The sequence below is a fragment of the Emys orbicularis genome, chromosome 25, assembly GCF_028017835.1.
Source record: "Emys orbicularis isolate rEmyOrb1 chromosome 25, rEmyOrb1.hap1, whole genome shotgun sequence".
NCBI lineage: Eukaryota > Metazoa > Chordata > Testudines > Emydidae > Emys > Emys orbicularis.
Window position 1 is genome coordinate 368,798 of NC_088707.1, and position 22,352 is coordinate 391,149.

The window sequence follows — 22,352 nt, forward strand, 5'->3', positions numbered from 1 at the left end:
CTGAACTCTCACCACTGCCATCTTGGCATTGCCAGTATTTCTTCAAAATAATAACTAAACCCACTGACTATGAAACAAATAAAGCTGACTAGAGCTGGATTTCTAAGAACCAATAGTGGTCTTCAAGTCCTCAAAAGACGCAGTTTAGAGGCACCAGTTTAGGGTTCAGTGGGGAAGTAATGTAGCTCCCCAACATATAACCTTATCCAGCATCTCTCTTTGGTCACTGCTATTTGTCAAACCATAAAGGACTTGAGCGTTCCACAGAAGTGCTTTCTTCGTGCATCACTCCACGAGTAACAAATACTCTGATATCCACTGATGTTTCTTGTGTCATCCAAACTGAAAATATAAATGGTTATAAGCAAGTCTGGGGGGCAGTGGGAATGTCAAACAAAAGTGTGGCCCCAAATGCTATATAGGCCTCCAGCCATCAGTTTTGGAAGGGATCATGCCCACAAGGACAAGGGCTCCAATTAGAGCTGAGATGGTAGGCACCGTGCTGATACGCCTGTGTGAATGAGATACTGGAGGTTTGTTTAATTAATCTTAGTGTAGCTGCTGAAATCAGAACATTAAATCTCACAGGGAATATGTTCATAACCACTGCCACCAAGTATCAAACCAAGTGTAATGAGGTCATGAATCATCACTGTTCTGCCCTAGACACTGAAATATAGCTAGTTATATATTCTGAAAGAACGCTGCTCCTTTCTGTTGTGTTTGTCACACTTCTTTCTGGAATGCCTCTGGGTATTACCTGCTGTTTCCTTTGTTACAACTCAGGACTATCTGGGTGAGCAGAAAACAGTGTCCTGTGAAATGATTAGTTGAATTTATCAGTCTTAAGTTCTCGTTTCTTTTTTTCTTGGGATCAGAACTTTCTTCCCGTCGGCATGCAGGTACGTATATGTGAATTTTGTATGAATATACGTGTCCATAATGTTCTGTGGATAAATATTTACTATACATGCACTCAGGGTCGGATTAACTCTCCTGTGGGCCCAGGGCTATTAGATTTTGTGGGGCCCCGTATACAAGTCTTTTTCCTAATTTAAAACAAAATGATCACAATTATGGCATCGAGGCTATTAACACTGTACTAAACTTGCCTTTTAATTAACATAAAGCCGTTCGGTGGTTATAGTTCAGTCTTAAAACATGTAGAATATAGTTAAGTTAATTCAAAATAGCCGACTTCTTACCTTAGAACAGCTGTTATATTAGTTTCTTTCTGGGAGGGACTTTGGATGCAGGAGGGATTTTGACCTGGGGCAGGAAGTTGGGGTGCAGGGTCTGGGAGGGAGCTTGGGTGCAGGAGGGGATTCTGACCTGGGACAAGGGGTTGGGGTACAGGAGGGGGTCCGAGGTGCAGGCTCCAGCTGGGAGGTGCTTACCACAGGCGGCTCTCAGCCGGCAGCCAACAGGGCTCAGGCAGGCTGCCTGCCATAGCCCCATGCCGCTCCCAGAAGCGGCCAGCAGTCTCTGCATGCCCCTACAGGGAGGGGGACAGCGTGTCTCCATGCGCTGCCTGCGCCCGCAAGCACCACCCCCACTGTGGGGGTGGGGATGGGGGTGGGGCAGCGTGCAGAGCCGCCGCCGCCGCCTCCCTCCCCTCCCGTCGGGGCCACAGAGACGTACCAGCAGCTGTCCGCTTCCGAGAGCGGTGTGGGGCCACGGCATGCATGCAGCCTGCTTGAGCCCTGGGGCCCCTTTAGCCCTGGGCTGTAGCCCTAAAGCCCCTGCGTTAATCCGGTCCTGCATGCACTCCTAATCAATATTCAGGCTGATCAAATTAGTAATTAATCATCTAACGAATTTAGCCCTTTTTTTCCTGTTTCCAAACTTTCCACAGACAGACTGATTTTTGTGAATGCATTCACTGTTTGCAATTGTTTGAACAGTTTATGCAAACAAATTTTAGCCTATGAATTGTTTGCAAATTATTCACTTTCATTGTTTATGCTGTGTGATTGGTTGCCTATGCTGCATGGTATTGTTTCTGCTTCCTGATTAGATGACAAAACTTTTTAAAACAAGGCAGCCTAGCAAACCACAAGTGAAGAAAAGGAAACACATCATAATTAATTATCTTGTTTGTGTACATCCTCTTCAGCATGTGAATCCAGGTGCTAGTAGTAGGAAGAACAGCCATTCCCCAAACATCCATGTGAGTAAAATCTTGTTCACACAAATGTTCATTAATATTGAATTAAAAGGGGCAAAAACACAGTCAAACTGACCAGCTGTTTGGAACTCAAATGAAGGCTCATGAACATTATTTTACAGTATTCAACCAGCTCTATTATCCACTATGATATCATAGTGTCTGAGCCAGCCCCAAAGTGCATGAACGGAAGTAAAGAACAGCCCAGCTTCCATTTAGGCATTACAAGTAGTAGCTACATTTTGAAGAGAGCTCAGCATGGTGGGTACACATTGGTTGCTAAACTCCATTAAAAATCTGGCCACTCATTTAGGTGCTTAAAATGGGAGATGAGCAAGAAATGGACCTTTAGTGACCTCTGCTGATCTCAGATCTGCACTGGAGCGCTAGTAGCCAGCTGATTTTATGAGATGTGTCTGAGGACGGGATCCAGCCAAAACAATCCATAAACCATGCGGCAATTTGATATCAGTGGTGCTTGTTTAACCTCATTTTAATCAACAATCACCAGATTCAGAGGGAAGCACGAGACTGCCACCTTTATGCACAATGGTCATGTACCATGACATAGTCCATCTAGCATGCTCTGAGCTTCCCAGGAGCTTTGAAGAAGGTGCAGTCTCTGGAGGATTGCTGCAGCAGTACCCACTTTGCAAGGCCTCCTGGTACAAAGAGAGAGAGAGAGTCCTGAAGAGACATAATTAGGACCTAATTCACTTGAGTTATAAAATATCTGATGCAAGGGTTTTGTTGCAAACAAGCTGCAAAGGTACCAATATGATTCCAATCCAGAAACACATTGAAATGATATCACAGTTCTATCATTCCAGCTAGAACTGTCCGGAGGTGTTTCTCAGTGGTTTGGGCACCTCCTCATTTAAGACAGTTCTTTGCCAAGTTGCCAACAAGGCACTTTACCTAATAAAATGAGCCCTGAATATTGACACCCCGTTGCCCCCTTTATAGTGTAACTAATCCTGTTACAGTTGCCAATACATTGCTCCGATTTTGTCTCAGGATCCTTAAGTGCCCTGAACACCCCCCAGCTGTCCCAACAATGCCACCTGAAATTGGCCTCTTTTCACCAAAGTTTGCAGTATATCAAATTATAAATAGTTTTAGAAAAAAATATAGTGTCTATTCCTTTTGTTTAATGTATACTAATGTAATGTTTCCATATTGTAACAGAATCTCTAACTTTCTTAGAATGATATATGAAATGTTGACTTTTTAAAGGACTGAAATTCATGTTTAAACATTTTAAGGTAACATCTATTTGCTATCAGATTGTGTCATGCTATTTGCACATACCTGCAAGCCAGTATCATGCTGTTTGCATTTTGATGTTACTCTGATGCACTGATAATGACAGACCCTAAATGTTCTAGCAAACTCCAGTCTCTGTTCTTTATTCCCAATGTATAAGCTTTGCAGAAATGGTTGGATGCCCAGTTTCATATCTGGATTGTCAGTTAAAAACATTATAACCATGTTACACTTTGCAAAAGATGTCCAAAAAAATAAATACAAAAGTTAAAGTAATCAAGAGTCTGGAATCCTTTTCCAGAGCTGAGAATTATTGTGTGTGCTGAGCAAAATCATCCATTCAGATCCTTTTCTTTTAATATCTCCAATCTTTGTATGGCTGATGACAATGCACAAAGTTAAAATGTATATAATGATTTTAAAAATAAAGTAACTTGGTGAGGGAAAAGTTATACACAATATTTTCCTATTCAAACAATAAAGCCCATAAGAGAATATAGGTCTGTATAGAAATTTTAGAGGATATATATTTATGTTCAAAATTTTTAAAGTCTCTAAAACTTTCCTTTCCATTAATCAAGAGACAAGGTGAGTGAGGTAATATCTTTTATTGGACTAACTTCTGTTGGTGAGAGAGGTCCTGAAGATCTCTGTGTAAGCTTGAAAGCTTGTCTCTCTCACCAACAGAAGTTGGTCCAATAAAAGATATTACTTCGCCCACCTTGTCTCTCTCATATCCTCGGACTGACATGGCTACACCAAAACTGCACACTTTCCATTATTCATATTTCTATTGTATGCTTGAAAAAGTAAGATTACTGACAACTTCACCAGCTTTCAACAGGTGACAATGAAATGTCATGACAGCTTGGGAGATGTTCAGACAATGGGAAGTAATGGCCTGTAATTCTGAAGAAGTTCATGAAAACCCTTAAAAGCATCAGCTGGAGGCATGAACACATATCCCAGTTCTATGCTCTCCTCCCAATACGAGGATGTAAGTGGCACATGGCCCTCTGCACAAGGATTAATTTCATCCAGTGAGACAATGAGTGCACACAATCTCAGGATGTTCTTTCCTACTCCATTTTATTGGTGCTATGCACACAATTCCTGTACATCCTGAGCAAAGACAGCTAAAGCATCAGTGAAGCTTCACAGAGCCAACTCCACTGCCCTGAGTGCTGCAGTATTCATGGGCCCTAACTCTGACCCACACACAGAGGTATCAGAGTAGCAGCCGTGTTAGTCTGTATCCGCAAAAAGAACAGTAGTACTTGTGGCACCTTAGAGAGTAACAAATTTATTTGAGCCTAAGCTTTCGTGGGCTACATCCCACTTCTTCGGATGCACAGAGGTATGTTCAAAGTCACTTCTCAGACAGGTGGACAGATGTCCAGCCACAGCCAACATCTACCTGGAGTCCCTCTGTTTGGGATTCTCCATCTAGAGAACACTCACGCCTTCCCAACCCCTCCCCCCCCCAAAAAGAAAAATTAAAATAACCCCAGCCTTGAACACAAAAAGGATTTCACAGTATAATCATGAATTGGCAAGTCCTCCCTACTAGTACTTTTTAACAATTAAGGGAGCATCTGCACTAGCTATCTTATTCTGATGTCAGATATTACTGAAATGAAATATCAGCTTCATTTTTTCTGACTTCTTTCCTGCCGGTAGGCTTGTGTTAGTGTTTGTTGGATGGTTTGTATATTTATGAGAAGAGACCCTACCTGAGGTCTTGTAGGCAGAGAACTCTATGCTGCAGGAGTAAAGAGTTGAGCTCATAATGGCGGGTTCCTGACAGACAGCAATCAGTGCTAAGGACTGAACCTAAAAGCCCTAGACAAGAACTCACTAAATGGAGGCAGAACCCAGGCTGGCAGTGAGCTGCCTAACCTGGCTGCAACAGGCTGTTTGTTGTAACCTAAGCAGGGCCTTTCATGCTTTCTGATTGCTTAAAACTTAGTAGGTGGCTTTTAGTTAAAACTTGCTTAACTCAAACTCCCAAGAAATGCTTGAGAGAAAAGCTATTTCTGTTTAAGTGCTGGTTAACCGTGCAGTGTCCTGTGAGCATTTGATTAACAGACTCTCCAAAGAGGATCATTCCTGGAGGATATCCCAGGTCTTTGGGCTATTTAACTCCACATCTAACTCAGACACACATCTCATCTTCATTCCGAGGAATGGTAAACTCCATATGGTGCATGTGTGCTCTTGTGCTCACTTCCCCATAAGCTGCAAGGGCAGTATTACTATGTGCCCCAGCCCCATAACTGTGTTTGGGCAGTTCCTAAACTGCCTCCAAAGCTGGCTCTGTGCTGAAATCTGCTGGGGCCCTGACTGCCGACAGAGCAGGGCAAACCAAAGAGCAATTCAGACTGACTCCTCACCTTGGAAAGAGGGTAATAAATCTTCCCACATGGAGAAGCAGCCCACAGCGGTAGGTTGGATTCCAGTTCCATGACCCTACAAAGTGTGTGAACAGGATCTCAGTGTGTGCCCTAAATCACAGCTTCCAAACAGGAGTGACTCTTGAGAAATAACGTACAGTCACCTGTGAGCCAGGCCCATTTGATGCTGGAGCTTCCACATGAAGCCATCTGCTCATTCTTCAATTTTAGTGTTTTGTGAAGGAACATTTAATTCCTGACATCAAAGCTTTTGACCCTTGAACCCTTGGTGCCAAGAATCTTTCAGGCAAAGTCAGTCATCTGGGAGCAAAAGCTCTGACCTGCAATTATTTTTCTTAGAAATACACATCAGGATTTATTCTCCTCACAGAAAGGAAGTGAAATATTTGGGGATGTTTGGCAAGGCTTCCCATGTCTGATTCTCAATAAATAATCTGTGCACAGTCACCCACATACCGTAGGATGAATCTGGCAGGTCTGAGATTGGTGTACAGATACTTCCACAGGAAGTGCATGCAGGCAGGGAAATGAGGCTTTCTTCCCATAAATGGCCTATTCAAAGAGACCCAGGAGGAATGGAAATCTCTGCTCAAGCTCAGGAGTATGCGCTGTACACCCCTGTTTGGGAAGATTTTATTTAAAATGCACTGACAAAAGCAGGAAGAGCATTTTCTCTGGATTCTTGGATTCACAGGTTTTTGAGGCCAGAAAGGGCCATTATCATCGGTGGTGGGTATTGTAGGCAGGGGGAGACTCTGCCTCCCCAAATAACCTAGTGTGGCCCCGCCCACGCTCTGTCCCCAGACCAGGCCCCCTCCTGCTGTGCTGTTCCCAGCGCTCTGCCCTGGGGCTGGCTGCAGTGGCCGGCCTGCCTCCCACAGGGACTCAGGGCATCTGAGGCCATGCTGCCTGCCCGGTGCTCGGACCGCGCCGCCCGGCACTCTGGAGCTGGCCGCCTGGAGCACTGGGGCTGGGACCTCGCTGGGCAGAAGAGGAGGGAGTGAAGGGGGGCAGAAGGGGAGAGGCGGGGCCTCGGTCACAAGGGGAGGGGCCAATGCTAGCCTCCCCGGACTGCCAGGTCACTGGCCGCCCATGACCATTATGATCATCTAGTCTGACCTTCTGCATAACACAAGCTCTAATTTCTTCTCTATGGTTTCCAATACCTCACAATTGCAGTTGCTGTGAAATTTTGATGATCCATCCTGGATACTGGACTAGATGGACCATTAGTCTGAACCAGTATGGCTATTCTTTGTTCTTATAAAGTCCCACTTCCTCCTCTGACTCTGCCCCCAACCCTTCCCCTGATGAGCTTGTGAAGGTGACTTTTTGCAAAAAATTCCAATGGTTTTGCAATTTCACAAACTGTAAATTTCATATGAAATTACCGTCTCTACAAAACTTGGGTAATTTTAAATTGAGCAATACAGAGAAAATCTCATAAAGATTGGAATTATATAGACAGACTTACTCACACCCATTCCCCAAGTCAGGTGGGGAGAGAAATGGTCTGTGCATTCTGGTTCCACTTCCAGAAGCTGAATGGAGATCTATACACGCCAGGTGGGGAAATACATGTCTTTAAACTGTAATTTTGGGAAGCTGCCGTGAGGAAAGAGATAATGAGGCCAAGAGCAGAATGGCCATTGTTGTTGCTTGTTGCCAATATGATGTGGCAGCTGGTAGAACAAGTGACAAGGAGAATCACAGAATTATAGACTGGAAGGGACCTCGAGAGGTCATCTCCAGTCCCTTGCACTCATGGCAGGACTAAGTATCATCTCATAAATAACGCCAGCTTCACTGTGGCCAAAGGGGAGCATCTGAATCTATGGAGGATTCCAGCTATCTAAGGTGACCAGACATCTCAAAATTATTAGGACTGTTCAGATATTAGGGGCTTTGTTATAAGGCTATTGCGGAGAAACTAAATGAATTCTTTGCATCGGTCTTCATGGCTGAGGATGTGAAGGAGATTCCCAAACCTGAGCCATTCTTTTTAGGTGACAAATCTGAGGAACTGTCCCAGATCGAGGTGTCATTAGAGAAGGTTTTGGAACAAATTGATAAACTAAACAGTAATAAGTCACCAGGACCAGATGGTATTCACCCAAGAGTTCTGAAGGAACTCAAATGTGAAATTGCAGAACTACTAACAGTAGTGTGTAACCTCTCATTTAAATTAGCTTCTGTACCAAATGACTGGAGGATAGCTAATGTGACACCAATTTTTAAAAAGGGCTCCAGAGATGATCCTGGCAACTACAGGCCGGTAAGCCTCACTTCAGTACCGAGCAAACTGGTTGAAACAGACACATAGATGAATATAATTTCTTGGGGAATAGTTAACATGGTTTTTGTAAAGGGAAATCATGCCTTACCAATCTACTAGAATTCTTTGAGGCGGTCAACAAGCATGTGGACAAGGGAGATCCAGTGGATATAGTGTATTTAGATTTTCAGAAAGCCTTTGACAAGGTCCATCACCAAAGGCTCTTAAGCAAAGTAAGCAGTCATGGGATAAGAGGAAAGGTTCTCTCATGGATTGGTAACTGGTTAAAAGATAGGAAACAATGGGTAGGAATAAATGGTCAGTTTTCAGAATGGAGAGAGGTAAATAGTGGTGTCCCCCAGGGGTCTGTACTGGGACCAGTCCTATTCAACATATTCATAAATGATCTGGAAAAAGGGGTAAACAGTGAGGTGGCAAAATTTGCAGATGATACAAAATTACTAAAGATAGTTAAGTCCCAGGCAGACTGCGAAGAGCTACAAAAGGATCTCTCAAAACTGGGTGACTGGGCCACAAAATGACAAATGAAATTCAATGTTGATAAATGCAAAGTAATGCACATTGGAAAACATCATCCCAACTATACATATAAAATGATGGGGTCTAAATTAGCTGTTACCACTCAAGAAAGAGATCTTGGAGTCATTGTGGAAAGTTCTCTGAAAACATCCACTCAATGTGTAGCGACAGGCAAAAAAGCAAACAGAATGCTGGGAATCATTAAGAAAGGGATAGATAATAAGACATAAAATATCATATTGCCTCAATATAAATCCATTGTATGCTCACATCTAAAATACTACATGCAGATGTGGTCGCCCCATCGCAAAAAAGATATATTAGAATTGGAAAAGGTTCAGAAAAGGGCAACAAAAATGATTAGGAGTATGGAACAGCATCTCTATGAGGAGAGATTAATAAGACTGGGACTCTTCAGCTTGGAAAAGAGATGACTAAGGGGGGATATGATAGAAGTCTATAAAATCATGACTGGTGTGGAGAAAGAAAATAAGGAAGTGTTATTTACTCCTTCTCATAATACAAGAACTAGGAGTCACCAAATGAAATTATTAGGCAGCAGGTTTAAAACAAACAAAAGGAAGTATTTCTTCACACAATGCACAGTCAACCTGTGGAACTCCTTGCCAGAGGATGTTGTGAAAGCCAAGACTATAACAGGGATCAAAAAAGAACTAGATAAGTTCATGGAGGTCCATCAATGATTATTAGCCAGGATGGGCAGGGATGGTGTCCCTAGCCTCTGTTTGCTAGAAGCTGGGAATGGGCAACAGAGGATGGATTACTTGATGATTACCTGTTCTGTTCATTCCCTCTGGGACACCTGTCATTGGCCACTGTCGGAAGACAGGATACTGGGCTAGGTGGACCTTTGGTCTGACCCAATATGGCCGTCCTTATGTTCTTATGTCTTATATAGACAACTATATCCACCACCCCGAAAAAAACGTGTCCCAGTCTTTCACACTTGCTAACTGGTCACCCTACACCAACCCATCATCCCTAGATGAGACTCTATTCCCAACATAATCCCCCTCCAGCCTTTCTTTCAGGGAAGGTCCCTTGCATCACCAATGGCAGAAGTACTGCTCCCCCTTGTGTTGAGGGGGGTTACTACCCCCCAAAATCCTGGGTATTCATTGGGGGCATGGGCAATACTTCGCCATTCCCACCAAACTGCAGCAAGAGCATCATAGAACTGGTGTCTCCTGTTGCTGATGGCAGATTTTTTTTCTTACTGGTTCAAAGAGAGCACAAAGAGCAGCCAGGAGCAAAATGGCTCTGCTAACCCACCTGACTAGATGGGGAAGGCACAGCCAATCAGGGAGCCAGAAAAATACCATGTGACCCATCCCAATCAGCTAGCCCAACCCACAATACAATACAATCTTGGGACTTGTTATTTGCATTATCGTAGCATTTACTGCTCCAATCAGGGATGTGCACAGCACCTCGCACAACAAAACAATGGTTCCCAAAAGCTCTCAACTGAAATGTGTCACAAACTTTCCACATTCACCCTAACAGCAAAAAACATTTCACATTTCAATCTGGTGGGGAAATGAATTTTGCTTCCATTTCCTCAACTCAAAACTGAGCAATTTTAGAGGAAAAGAGCACTGTTCTGGATTGCTGATCCAGCTCTCTAGCTGCTCTGTGACAGCCCAGCGCACGACTTTATGTTGAGTAAACAGCAGCCCTGTCAGATGGGTGTCTGCTGGCTATTTGTGGTAGTTAGCAGGTGGGAATAGGTATTTATTTACGTTGGGCTTTTAAATAGCACTCTGCCTGTAGCGTGGCTCAGGAGACAAATAACCTTCCCCAAACCTACCAAGCTTGACAAATCCCCTTGAGAAACAACTTGGATCTGGCACTATTCCTTGGAAGACAGGCTCCTGCTCTGCTGAGCTGTGGGGAAAATGAATTCCAGAGCTAAGGTCCCCCACTGAGAACACCCTTCCCCCAGGGGATCAGTGCAAGTGGCCCAGCTGACCTTGGGCTGCCCATAGCACACATGGGACAGTGGCAATCACTCAGCTTGCCAGGACCCAAGCCTCTAGGGATTTCATCTGAGAGCAAGAATTCTCTCCCATCCAAGCCTGCACTTCAGGATGGCGGCTGAACCAGCCACCTCTATAGTTATTAGAAACCAGAAAACCAAACAAAATGATAGACTGAGTCCAGGCTGTAAGTAAATAACCTGATAATTCAGGAAAAGAACAGGAGTACTTGTGGCACCTTAGAGACTCAGAGCAGCATTGCTAGCATGAAGTTCTAAAAAAAACAAAAACAACAACAACTGGGAAAAAGAGGAAATCTATGTCCCCACCCCCTGGTTTCATAAGATGATTTAAGACATTTTAGTGCTCTCTCATTTGCTTAATTTTAAAGTGATTCCTGAAATCAGTGACTATCTCTGCTGGAACAGCTTGAATTTTTGAGCATCGAGAGAGGTGGATGCTACTTTATAGTCTCTCTATATAAAGTTGTCTGGACCATAGTCCCCACTCACTATGCAAGCATAGACAAGCAGGGCAATCACGTAGAAGGCTACAGAAAGTAGAGAGGTTGGAAGGGGTGGAGGACAGGAGGCAAGAGACCAGAAACCTGCACAGAGCTGAGGTGCTGCTGTCCTACTGAATCTGATAATAGTTCTGCAGTGACATCAGGGTTAGGATTAATATCGGATTAATGGAGATCAGCATGACCTAACTCATTTTATATCATAGGAGTGTCCAACGTCCTGGCACGTCTCTCTCTTTAGTAATGTCTGAACCCCGGCTGCTGGCTCTGAACACTGAACTATTTCCATCCTGTAGCCAGGTTCTGATTTTCTCCCTGCCTCCTACCTAACCTGAGCCAGCTTTCTATTCTTATCCCATTTCAGTTCTCTTATTTCTATTGAACCATACAGTCACAGAAACTAGCTGAATCCTAAATAATTTCCACCATATTTCAGACTACGCCAACTCCCGGAAGTGAAATGTTATAACACTCTCTGCTCCTGCTTGGTGCTACGAGTCCATGGGTTCTAATAACATCAGGGCCGTTTTCATTTCCCACACTAAGGACTTGCTTCTGCACAGCAGGGATCACTCTAGGAGTCCATGGGACTGCTCCAGAGCCGAAAGTTAAGCATATGCTTATACATGGTTTGCTGGATTGGGGCCAGAATACTCACCGCTAGGAAAGGCTAATCGAATCATGCATACATCTCACTTAACAACTCAAACACTGTTGTTTAAAATAACCTTATCTGAAAGGGCCCAGCTTCCTGGAGCCACAGTCCGAGCCGCTGCTGAGCTGAGAACCACCACAGGATCTATTGTAGAGACATACTTGATTAGAGGCATCCCAGGAACAGAGGGAGCCTGATGATAGTGAATGCCTGAGCTGCTGCTGAATTGAGTCCATTTTTACACAGATGGGAAGCGTTCAGCTCATGCTTACTCACGCTTTGAATTGCTGACTACAGAACTTGCCAAGTAAAGAACAAAAGGATAAAATAAGGATGAACTGTGATTAATGTAATTTGTCTTTTCCTTCGGTTGGTTATGTAAATCAAATAAAATCTTCTCATACTTTTTTTAAATGGCCTCTTGTCTCAGGTGAGACACTACACCACCCAGTGAGGTGTTCCAGTTAGAATTCCACAGTAATAATTACATGTCTCCTGTAATAATACTATTAAGGATAGAAATAATTAACAGATAGTGTAGCTAAACCTGTCTGGGCAAGAGCAGGGAGTTTATTACTCTAATATTAATCACAGTCCCTAGGTAGAATCATGAAGCCTGCATGAATCATTATTAACTCTATTGTTCAGCCTCTGCAAAAGCATTTCTAATGAGGCGATAGCTACAATATTATGAGACAGAAACGGTTACTGTGTTCAGAATCCCAGCTTCAAATGAATGATTTCAGCTCATTCCTTAGAAATATTGTCCTGGTCAAGGATGGCCACAAACAAACCAATAAGACACAAACAGTTCAAGGTGGAATGGACAAATAAGTTCTAGTTAATTTCCTCTGTGTACAGGTAGAAGAGATTGTTATTATTCAGTGTTAATTAATGCAAGCAATGCACACTGGAAAAGATCATATGAACTACTCACCCACGTTGCTGGATTCTATATTAACTATAACCACTCAAGAAAATGATCTGCACATAACTGTAGACAACTCACTGAAAACCTCTGCTCAATGAACAGTGATGGTAAAAAAAGCAAACAAACTATCCAGTTGATTTCAATGGGAGTTAGGAGCCTAGACCCTTGAAAATCCCTCTAGGGTGCCTATCTTCATCTTTAGGTGCCTCAATGCCTTTGAAAAGCTGACCTATCCTTCTATTTGTCATCTCTCCTTATACAAGAACACGGGAACATTCAATTATATTGAAACCCAGCCAACCGAATACTAACAAAAGGAAACCGCATTTAACACAACGCAAATCATTACCAAAGCTTTTCTGTCCCTAAAATCAACAGAGCTCCTGGGAAGAAATGTTTTACAGTCAGCACTTCTTGGAGAATAAGGACAAGTAACGGGTATGTGAAGCGAGTGCATGAATCAGGACGAATGACAATTTCCCGTGTTACAGAAAATGTTCATTCCTTTACAAGACGAATGGGTGATGAGAATTGTGATCTGGAGGAGTCCGCCTCTCATATTCTGTGGTCTTCTTGTCACTGAGTCCATGTCTAGACTAGGAAAGCAGGTTATGTCTTCTAATGTGTCATGATTATCAAGCAGGATTTTGCATCCAGTGTAGACAAGGCAAATCTATCTATCTTCCGTTTTATACTGCTGCCCATCCTTGAGGTATCTGAATGCCTTCCACGTAAAATTGATAGCCTAGGGGATGTTGTGGAGTCCCTTTCGGGGTAAAAACACTGGAGTATTCTTTTGGTTTTGGTAGATTGGTTACAAGGTTTTTTTCTGGTGGGTGGGGAAGGGCTGTTTCGGTAGATGTAGGTGCCAATGTTGTAAGTGTCATGTTTAAAAAGGTGTTAGCTGGTTGTTGTCACCCATGGCTCACCACAACCAGCTAACAAATTTTTAAAACAATCTATTTTCTTAGTCTAGACAAGGCCTTTGTGGCTGTGTAATCCCAGCTCAGGACACGAGAGGAAATTCCCTCAGCAGGGGCTTTAACTATACTGTACCATCTCTGCATTTCCTTCAAAGACTTTGGTCTTCTCCTGAAGCTCCCTGAAGTCCCCTGTGATCATTAGTGTGACGGATACGCTTTGAACTGGCGCCGTCCTGGGGAATTTCCCATCACTTTGTCACATTCACATTAGCCCTTACAAGGAGAGGAACATACTTTGAAACTGGAAGTGAACTTGATTGAACTAAATTAACAATCTGGTCTAAATCACAAACTTAATTTGGAGAAACAGCCTTATAGCACACACAGTAGTGTCAGCTTTCATAAATTATACCTGGGTCTGGAGGGGCCGTTCAGGACCCTAAACCATTTCCACATACCATAGCTCCTGCTGCTGAAACTCTGACTCCCTAATTCGGAGACCTTCTCTGTCAGGATTACAAACTGGTGAAAGGCCTAAGGAATGGATACCTGCTCACAACTGCACTTTTCACCAAGCCTGGTAATAAAGGTGTCCAATAAAAACACAACACTTCCTTTTCCATAAGGCATTACTTAAGTGGATATGACTGTATTTCATCAGGGAGACAATCAAGTGAAAAATTGAAAGTAACAGCTCCGTTTCCCTTCGAACACTTTTTAAACCTATGACATATCCTTGCTAATGTTTTCTTAAGCCCACCTGCTCATGCTTTTCCCTGACAGTGTGAGGGGCGAAGATCTCAGAGAGAATACCCAGTCTCCACAATGGTAAAATTGTTTGAATCTGCCTGCTGTGACTGGAGGGAAAGCTGTGATGTCTTCTACACATCCTCCCAAGGGGACCATTGCAAGGGAGGGGGAAATAAGGTGCTAAAGAGTAGCAAGCAAGACAAAATGTGCAGGGTCTGTGTGTCCATAGGATCTACTCAGCCAGAACCACTGTTCTTTATCCAAGTAAATTTGTGATCCTTCTGGGGCAGATAACTATTCCCTTCCTACTAAGCACAATAAGTCTGGACAAGCTACAATCATATGACACAACATTAAATTACCTGCCCTTCCTGAGTTCCTTTTCCTCTGACAGTTTATTCTGTGTAATGGATGCCAAAGTTTCATGAGGTGGACAATGGCTCTTTTTATCACAGAGATCTGGTCCCAGCATTCAGAGCTGTTCAGAAAAGGAAATTAGACAATGTTTTTGCAAAGCAACCTCAACCCTGCATAATCCAGGGATATCTTATAATATGAAACGGTGGTGGCACATCCTGAAGCTGAGCTATATCATACAACCCTCCTGGCAAGCAGTTCTGAGAGGACATCCCCTCTTTGGAGTAATGATGATTTAAACTTTGCTTCCTGCCCAGTGCAGGAGGCTTTGGTGGAAGTTTGATCCATGCTGTACACAGGTTTCCATTACACATATCCAGTTGAAGGGTGTTTCCTTGCTGCACAGTAGAGTTTTCATGGAGCAGTAGGCATCATTATTTGAGATTAAGTGTTAGCTCCTATCCATCTTCTTCCAGTGTTTGTGTTGCTATGTAGTTGTGTGGGGTCAGAAGCAGGCCAGAGGCCTTCAGTGCTGTGTGTGTTTTGAGCACTAGCACAGCAGGGCCATGATCCCTGACTAGGGTCTTTAGGTCTACTAATAATATCTCAGGGTTTGTCTACATGGGGACATTCAAAAAAATTAATCTTAATTAAGTAAAGATGTGAATTTAAAGTGAATTAGTTAAACTGCATTAAACCCCTTTGTGGACACACTCATTCAGCACTGAAGTGGCGTTAATTAATTTTAGCCTAATTCACTTCAAAGTGAATTAAGCTAAACCAAATTAAGGCCACTTCAGTTCTGAACGAGAGCTTCCAAACACATTTTTCATAAAGTTTAACAAATCCCCTTTAAATTCACACCTTTAGTTAATTCAGATTAATGTTCCTGAATGTAATGTCCCCATATAGACAAGCCCTCAGATAGTTTGATGGCAATTCCACTGCCCACATTCTATTTTAAAATGTGTTTAGTTTGCCAGCAGAGTAATTTGCATTTTGAAATACTGAAAATGCTGTTGTTTGAGTCTGCGTTTGGTTCAGATATGTCTGCCTAGCTATGCGATCTTTCACTTTAGTCATCTGTAGTTTCCAGATAAATACCTCATTTACTGTCTGACACTGCACACGAGAGAGTGTGTCGACTTCTTATATACATTACGAGTTACCCAAAGCCTAGGTCTGAACCATGTGTTAATGGCCTGGTCTCTTTTCATTCAAATACAATGGTGCTGAGTCCGGGGTAAGAGCACAGGACGGACAGATTTTTCAGTGCTGACCATCAGACTGTAGCGTGAAGCTCACTTTGTGGAAGTAGTGTGGTTCTCAGGAAAGTGTTAAATGTGAAAAGCAACTTTCAAAAGTTTGTAGATAACAGACTCCTACACTCCAGGTATTTTCATTCAGTGAGTGTACAATGCTTTTATCATGTGCTTCATTGGCTGTCTGTATTGTCAGTCAATATCTTGCTGGGCCAGTGATGTGGGAGGAGTCTGGAATAAGCCCACCCTGTCTTGCTCCTGTGGTTGAATTTAATCATTTAATAACATCAGTTATTTTTCTAATTCACCTCTAGGATTTTTACTGCTGTTACTCTGGACACAGCAATGAAGAGCTATCACAAGGAAACCTTTCAAAATGCTCCAGATGTATGCAGTGTTGTTGTAGCCATGTCAGCTCCAGGATATTAGAGAGACAAGGTGGGTGAGGTCGCTTTCAATCTTGCACAGAGCTCTTCTTCAGGTCTCCCATACTGGGACAGCCCAACATCCCAAATTCCAGCTGCTGCTTCACATATCGAATAGATGGATTTTTCTATTACCACTTTCATGCCAACTACAGGCATCTCACAACACTTTACATGGCACTGGGTTCTATAATGACAGTGCAACAGGTCTCCTGCACGCAACTCACACTTTGTCTGAGACACTAGCATTAGTTTTATTGACACACTTTCAATAAAATGCATCATGGTCTTTTAGTGCCCATCTAACAGTAACCAATTGTCTTTACCTAATCGGTGTAGTGTCAGCATAGTACAGGATCCTAGTATGGGACCGCACAGAGACATGAGGCATAGTGGTTGTGATGGCTTTAGATTCTGCATGCTTGCAATGAAATTGGGTCTCAATTGGGGACTCTTGGTTATGTGCAAGTGGCTTTTCAGCAGAGGGCCTCTGAGGAGTAGAATGCAGAAAGCTAAACAGACTGGTCACCAGATGTGAACTGATGCAGTGGGAGGACAAATTGAACTGGCAGTTACAGTGGAAGGTCAATATATCCACGCTGTCATTAAATCAGTGCAACTCCCACCAAAACAGAGTTGCATCTATTGCAAAACAGTTTAATTGTTATATTTTAAGTGGAGTCAAATACTGTTAAAAGACAATTTGTGTATGGACATAAGGAAAGTTATAGCAGCGCAACGCTCTAGTGCAGACAACCCCTACAGGACAGCATAGCTAGTACTACTAGTGGGGATGGGCAGAAGCGATCTTGGTTTAACATCCCCTTTGATGGAAACATGAGAACAAGTGTTATCCTGTTGTCATTATATCACTGCCATAAAAGCCATTCTGCACCAGGCAATTGAAAACTGGGCAGCACAGCACTTAGCCAGTATCTTCCAGAGACTTAGTGAGCCATTCCCAGAGGCTTGTGATAAAACTGTCCCCTAGAGGCAGGTCTTCATCTTGTGCATTAAGCTGATGAAGGAATGATTATGCCAAGTGAAATTCTAAATGGCACCCACATAAAGGGCCAGGCTCAGTTTTTCAGGGCACATTCCTGATATTTCCTGCAGGGTCTTGCTTGGGTGCTTGCTCTCTGCTTTTAGCCTGTAAAATCTCTAACAAATCCTGAAGCAATTTATCTTGCAGAGGAAATGAGAAAAAGTTCCACCATCTGCACTGAGCCAGGTGTCCACATCTGGGCTGCAGGCATGTGAACTTCAGAAGGGTCACTCCCATTTGACATTATAAACATATAGATAAGCCCTGTGTGTGATCATTTCTGACATAGCCTGCAGCACCAGGCTGAGTCACCCAAAAATGTATGGGCTCAGAAAATAGGAATGCAGAGTATCTGAGGGAGGTGTCCGAGTGTCCCAGCAGCCAGGCTGTGAGCTCTGTTTTGCCTAAGAGATAATTGTCATGCTCATGTATCAGATACGGACAGGCTATAGAGCTTCCTTATGAGTCAGATACATACCAGATGTGTTCACTATAAGATCTTTTAATGCTCTGCCTGGAATGGCTAAGGTCAACTTAAATAAGGTGCCATCTAGTGGATGAACAGTATACTACAGTTTAGCATTCCATTACATCTCCCCCTTTAAGTTCTACATTACTATCCATTACAAAATTTACACTAACGTGCTATCTTTGAAGTTCAGTAACTATCAGTCTGTAATGTGTCTTTTCTAATTATATTACCCGAATGCATAACAACTTAGTCATCTCGCTATCCATTAGTTACAACGACTGGCTGTGGGTTAGTCTAGAATCCTTGAATCATCATCTTCTTGTCCTGCATCTGCCATCTGTAGAGTTTGCTCTGTTCATTGTTCTTTATGAAGCACAAACTGTGGATGACAATGGTTTCTATTAAACACTCCACTGTTGGTCTCAATCTCATATGAGCTACACACTGAATTCTTTTTCTTTATGACCTCTGGAGTTGTCCATTCTTTTTCTCCATCCAATTTGAAACAGACACACTCACCAGGTTGTAGACCTGGCAGTTCGCCGAGTGTCATCTGTTGTAAAAGCATCCAAAAGCTTTTTTGCCTTTTTATCTGATTTGACTACTCTCTTCATGTCTGGCCACTTTGGAGATAGATTCTTTTCCAAAGTCATAACAGTAATTCTGAATGGTCTTAAATCTTGCAAAATACTGCTTCCATTGTCTATTGTGAAAGTTTGTCAAAGCTGAAGCTCTCTGGGGCATTGAGTAGTGGCATGTTGATGAGATCCTGCAACGTGAGTTGCTTTGTTCCTTCTGTTTGCGACCTTTGTTGCTTTGTTTCTTGTGTTTCTGTTCTCCTCTGGCACTACTTTACTTCTGACACCATGTCACCTCCTGTACCAGATACAGATTGGCTACAGAGATTCCTTCAGAGTGAGATGCACTCCAGAAGTGTTCATTATAAAATCCTTTAATCCTCTGCCAGGTACTGCTGAGGTTAGTTTAAATAAGATATTTTACACACACTGCCACCTAATGGCTGAGCAGTTTAAGACCGTTTAGCATTCCATTTACAATAATATTGTTGTATCACCACACTCATGGTCTCTTTCTTGTGGTTTAGCACAAATAGGCAGAGTCCCTGGAATGAAGAACATAGGAACGGCCATACTTGGTCAGCGCAATGATCCATTTAGCCCAGTATCCTGTCTTTTGGCAGTGGCCAATGTCTGGTGCCCCAGAGATAATGAACAGAACAGGGTAATCATCGAGTGATCCATCCCCTGTCATCTACTCCCAGCTTCTGGGAAACAGAGGCTAGGGACACTTCAGAGCATAGTTTTGCATCCCTGTCCATTCTGGCTAATAGCCATTAATGGACCTATCCTCCATGAACTTATCTAGTTCTTTTTTGAACCCTGTTATAGTCTTGGCCTTCACAACATCCTCTGGCAAAGAGTTCCACAGGTTGACTGTGCATTGTGTGAAGAAATACTTCCTTTTGTTTGTTTTAAAACTGCTGCCTTACTTATTTTATATGGTGACTTCTAGTTCTTGTGTTATTAGGAGTAAATAACACTTCCTTATTTACTTTCTCCACACCAGTCATGATTTTATAGATCTCTATCATATCCCCCCTTTGTCGTCTCTTTTCCAAGCTCAAAAGTCCCAGTCTTATTCTCCTCTCCTCGTATGACATGGGCACAAGCTAGGTGAACAATAGAACGTGTATTTATTACTGGAAGAGGGGACAGAGGCAGCTCCCTCCTGCAGCTTGTGCTGCTGATGCCCAAAAAAACATCCCCTATCCTGACCTTCCTTCTCTCAGGGCTACTTTCTCCTGAGTCAGGACCAGGGTCCTTCGCCTCTGGGAGGAGCCACATCCTTTAGGGACTGTGGGTGGATGGGTCACACACACAGACCCAGCCAGCACAGTAACTCTGTTGCAATATGTTGTATATTAGTCACAAAGGAAACTGCAGAAAATAAATGTAATGCCACCTGTGCAGGAAGACTCTGAAGAAAAGGAACTTGGACTATAGTTTTCGGTGGATCTTAACAATGGGAAGCAATTAGCCAAGGCCAGTAAAATGCAAGGATACAAGTGCAGAGAGCTATGATTCTGGGGCATTTGGCCAAAACTCCATGGCTCAGAGGCTGCTTCACATGATAACATGTTCATCATTATTTGTAATTATTATATAAAGATGTGTGGGACACTTCAAAGACAACATATAAAAACGTAGTCCCTGCCCCAAAGTGCTTACGATCTGCATTTCAAAAAGACAATGAATGAAGGTGACAGTACAGTAGGAGGGTGTGGCACGTAGGAGGAGGACCCAAACAGCAAGACAAACACTGATTCAGTTTAGGGCATTGTGAGGTTAAGATAAAAATAAAACCAATCAAGCTAAAAATAATGACAGTCAGTAACTGCCTGAGTCTTACAGCCTTGCATCTCACTTGACAACTAACAACATATAAATCATGCAGAGAGTGGTGAAGATAATTCCTGGAGATAAATGTAAATCCAACTTGATAAGTAGGTCAACAATAATTCTATAATTCACACAAAGGAGGGGGAAATATTTCACTGAACTCACATGTTGAAAGGTTTGATAAAACCCATTAAAGTGATTCCTCACTCCCTTTTGCCCTGTACCCTCCATTGCTGAGGTCACATTGTTATGGCTTCCCCCAAGGCTGAGTGGTAACAGCCCTTTCCAAAACATGATCTCTGCAAATACCCTCAACATCTCCTCAGATGCCCTAGTCCTGTGCCCCCTCACCACCTTAGCAAAGCACCCTGAGCCCGTACCTACAGCATCCCCTGCTCTTCCCCACAAATCAGCCAGAGCAGTTCCGTGCTAACTTGGAGCATCCCTTGCTATTCCAGTTCCCGGTTTGCCTTGACAGGAGACTCCCAATTGACCAAGTAATGGGATGACAAAAGTCCATCAGGGACATGGTTACTCTGACAGACTTTTTTTCCCATTTATGACTTAGGCAAGTTTAAACCCAAGTGACCTATGATCAATAGTTATTATATCACCCACTGCACTGCTAGCTCCCAAAAGTCCTTCCTAATCAAATATTAGGGACTTAGAGTTAGACCTAATCATGCCAGCTTTAACAGTGATTGTAGCTGTTCCTTTTGCAATAGGCAAGTTAGCTGAGATTTTTAAATGGATGAGCCATCTCTAAATCCCCGGACTCCTTTAAAAATCCCATCCATCAGACATACAACACATTCTACATAAGGGTACTTACACATTAAAGGTTACAACCATGTACCTACCATGATTATTATTTGATTAGCAGTATGATTCTGAGAGAGCATCCTCAGTGCTGTACAAACATATAAGGAGACAGAAGACAGTCCCTGATTAGTTTACAATGTAGCATAGACAAAGCATCTCAGGCACACACTGCATAGGAGCCGGTGTGAATTCCAGGTGGTGTAGGAATTTTGCAGAAGTCATTTTTGAAAGGTTAATGGAAGAAATGTGTTTGGAGCAGGGATTTAAAGGCAGAGTGGGAAATCATTTGGCACATGGGACAAGGGGACTGCTCCAGCTACCAAACAGTTATATGATACAGAGTCCTAGAGGTACTGCCCTCCATTCTCTTGAACAGACATTTCCTAGTTAATGATGGTGACAATGACACCAACAGCACCTTCCTGAATAATAAGCCTTTCAAGGCCAGGTGTACTCAGGACCTGAACCACAGAAAGTTTCTCGTGTGGATTTTATATTTGCATGTTCTACAGTGAATGTCTAAGAGCATAGGGAGGCATTGCTTCCCATGGCCAGTGTCGTGTTATTGGGATGCTGTACTGCTCTGCTGCAGTAATAAGTCTCCATTGATGTAATTTGAAAGAATAACCTCCCGATTTTCTCATCCCCTTTCAATGGATACACCTTATCATATAACTGGCAAAGCCTAATGTTTGGTTAAGGAGTTCAAAGGTTAATACACAACAGATGGGCAAGTTGCATATTTCTATGGCGGCTAGAGAACGGTTCTACTGAAAATACAGCAGCCTTGAAATCTGGGCCAGAAAAGTCAGACAATTGCTTAGTATTTCATACTGGAAATTTGATTGTTTGCAGTCAAACTGAGCCCTCCTAGTACCTTCCCCTTCACGTAGGCACCAAACACTGAACATTGTTGTTAAAAGGGTTCCATAGCTGCCCATTTTTGAGCAGCTTTGTTTAGGAGGTTTTACACTAATTAGTTAATAGGATAACTTGCATATTTGCAACATAATTTGCATATATTAATATCATGGTAGCACTCAAGGGCCTCAGCTGACATGAGCCACATTGTGCTGGGCACTGGGCATAGATAGATAAGGATTTA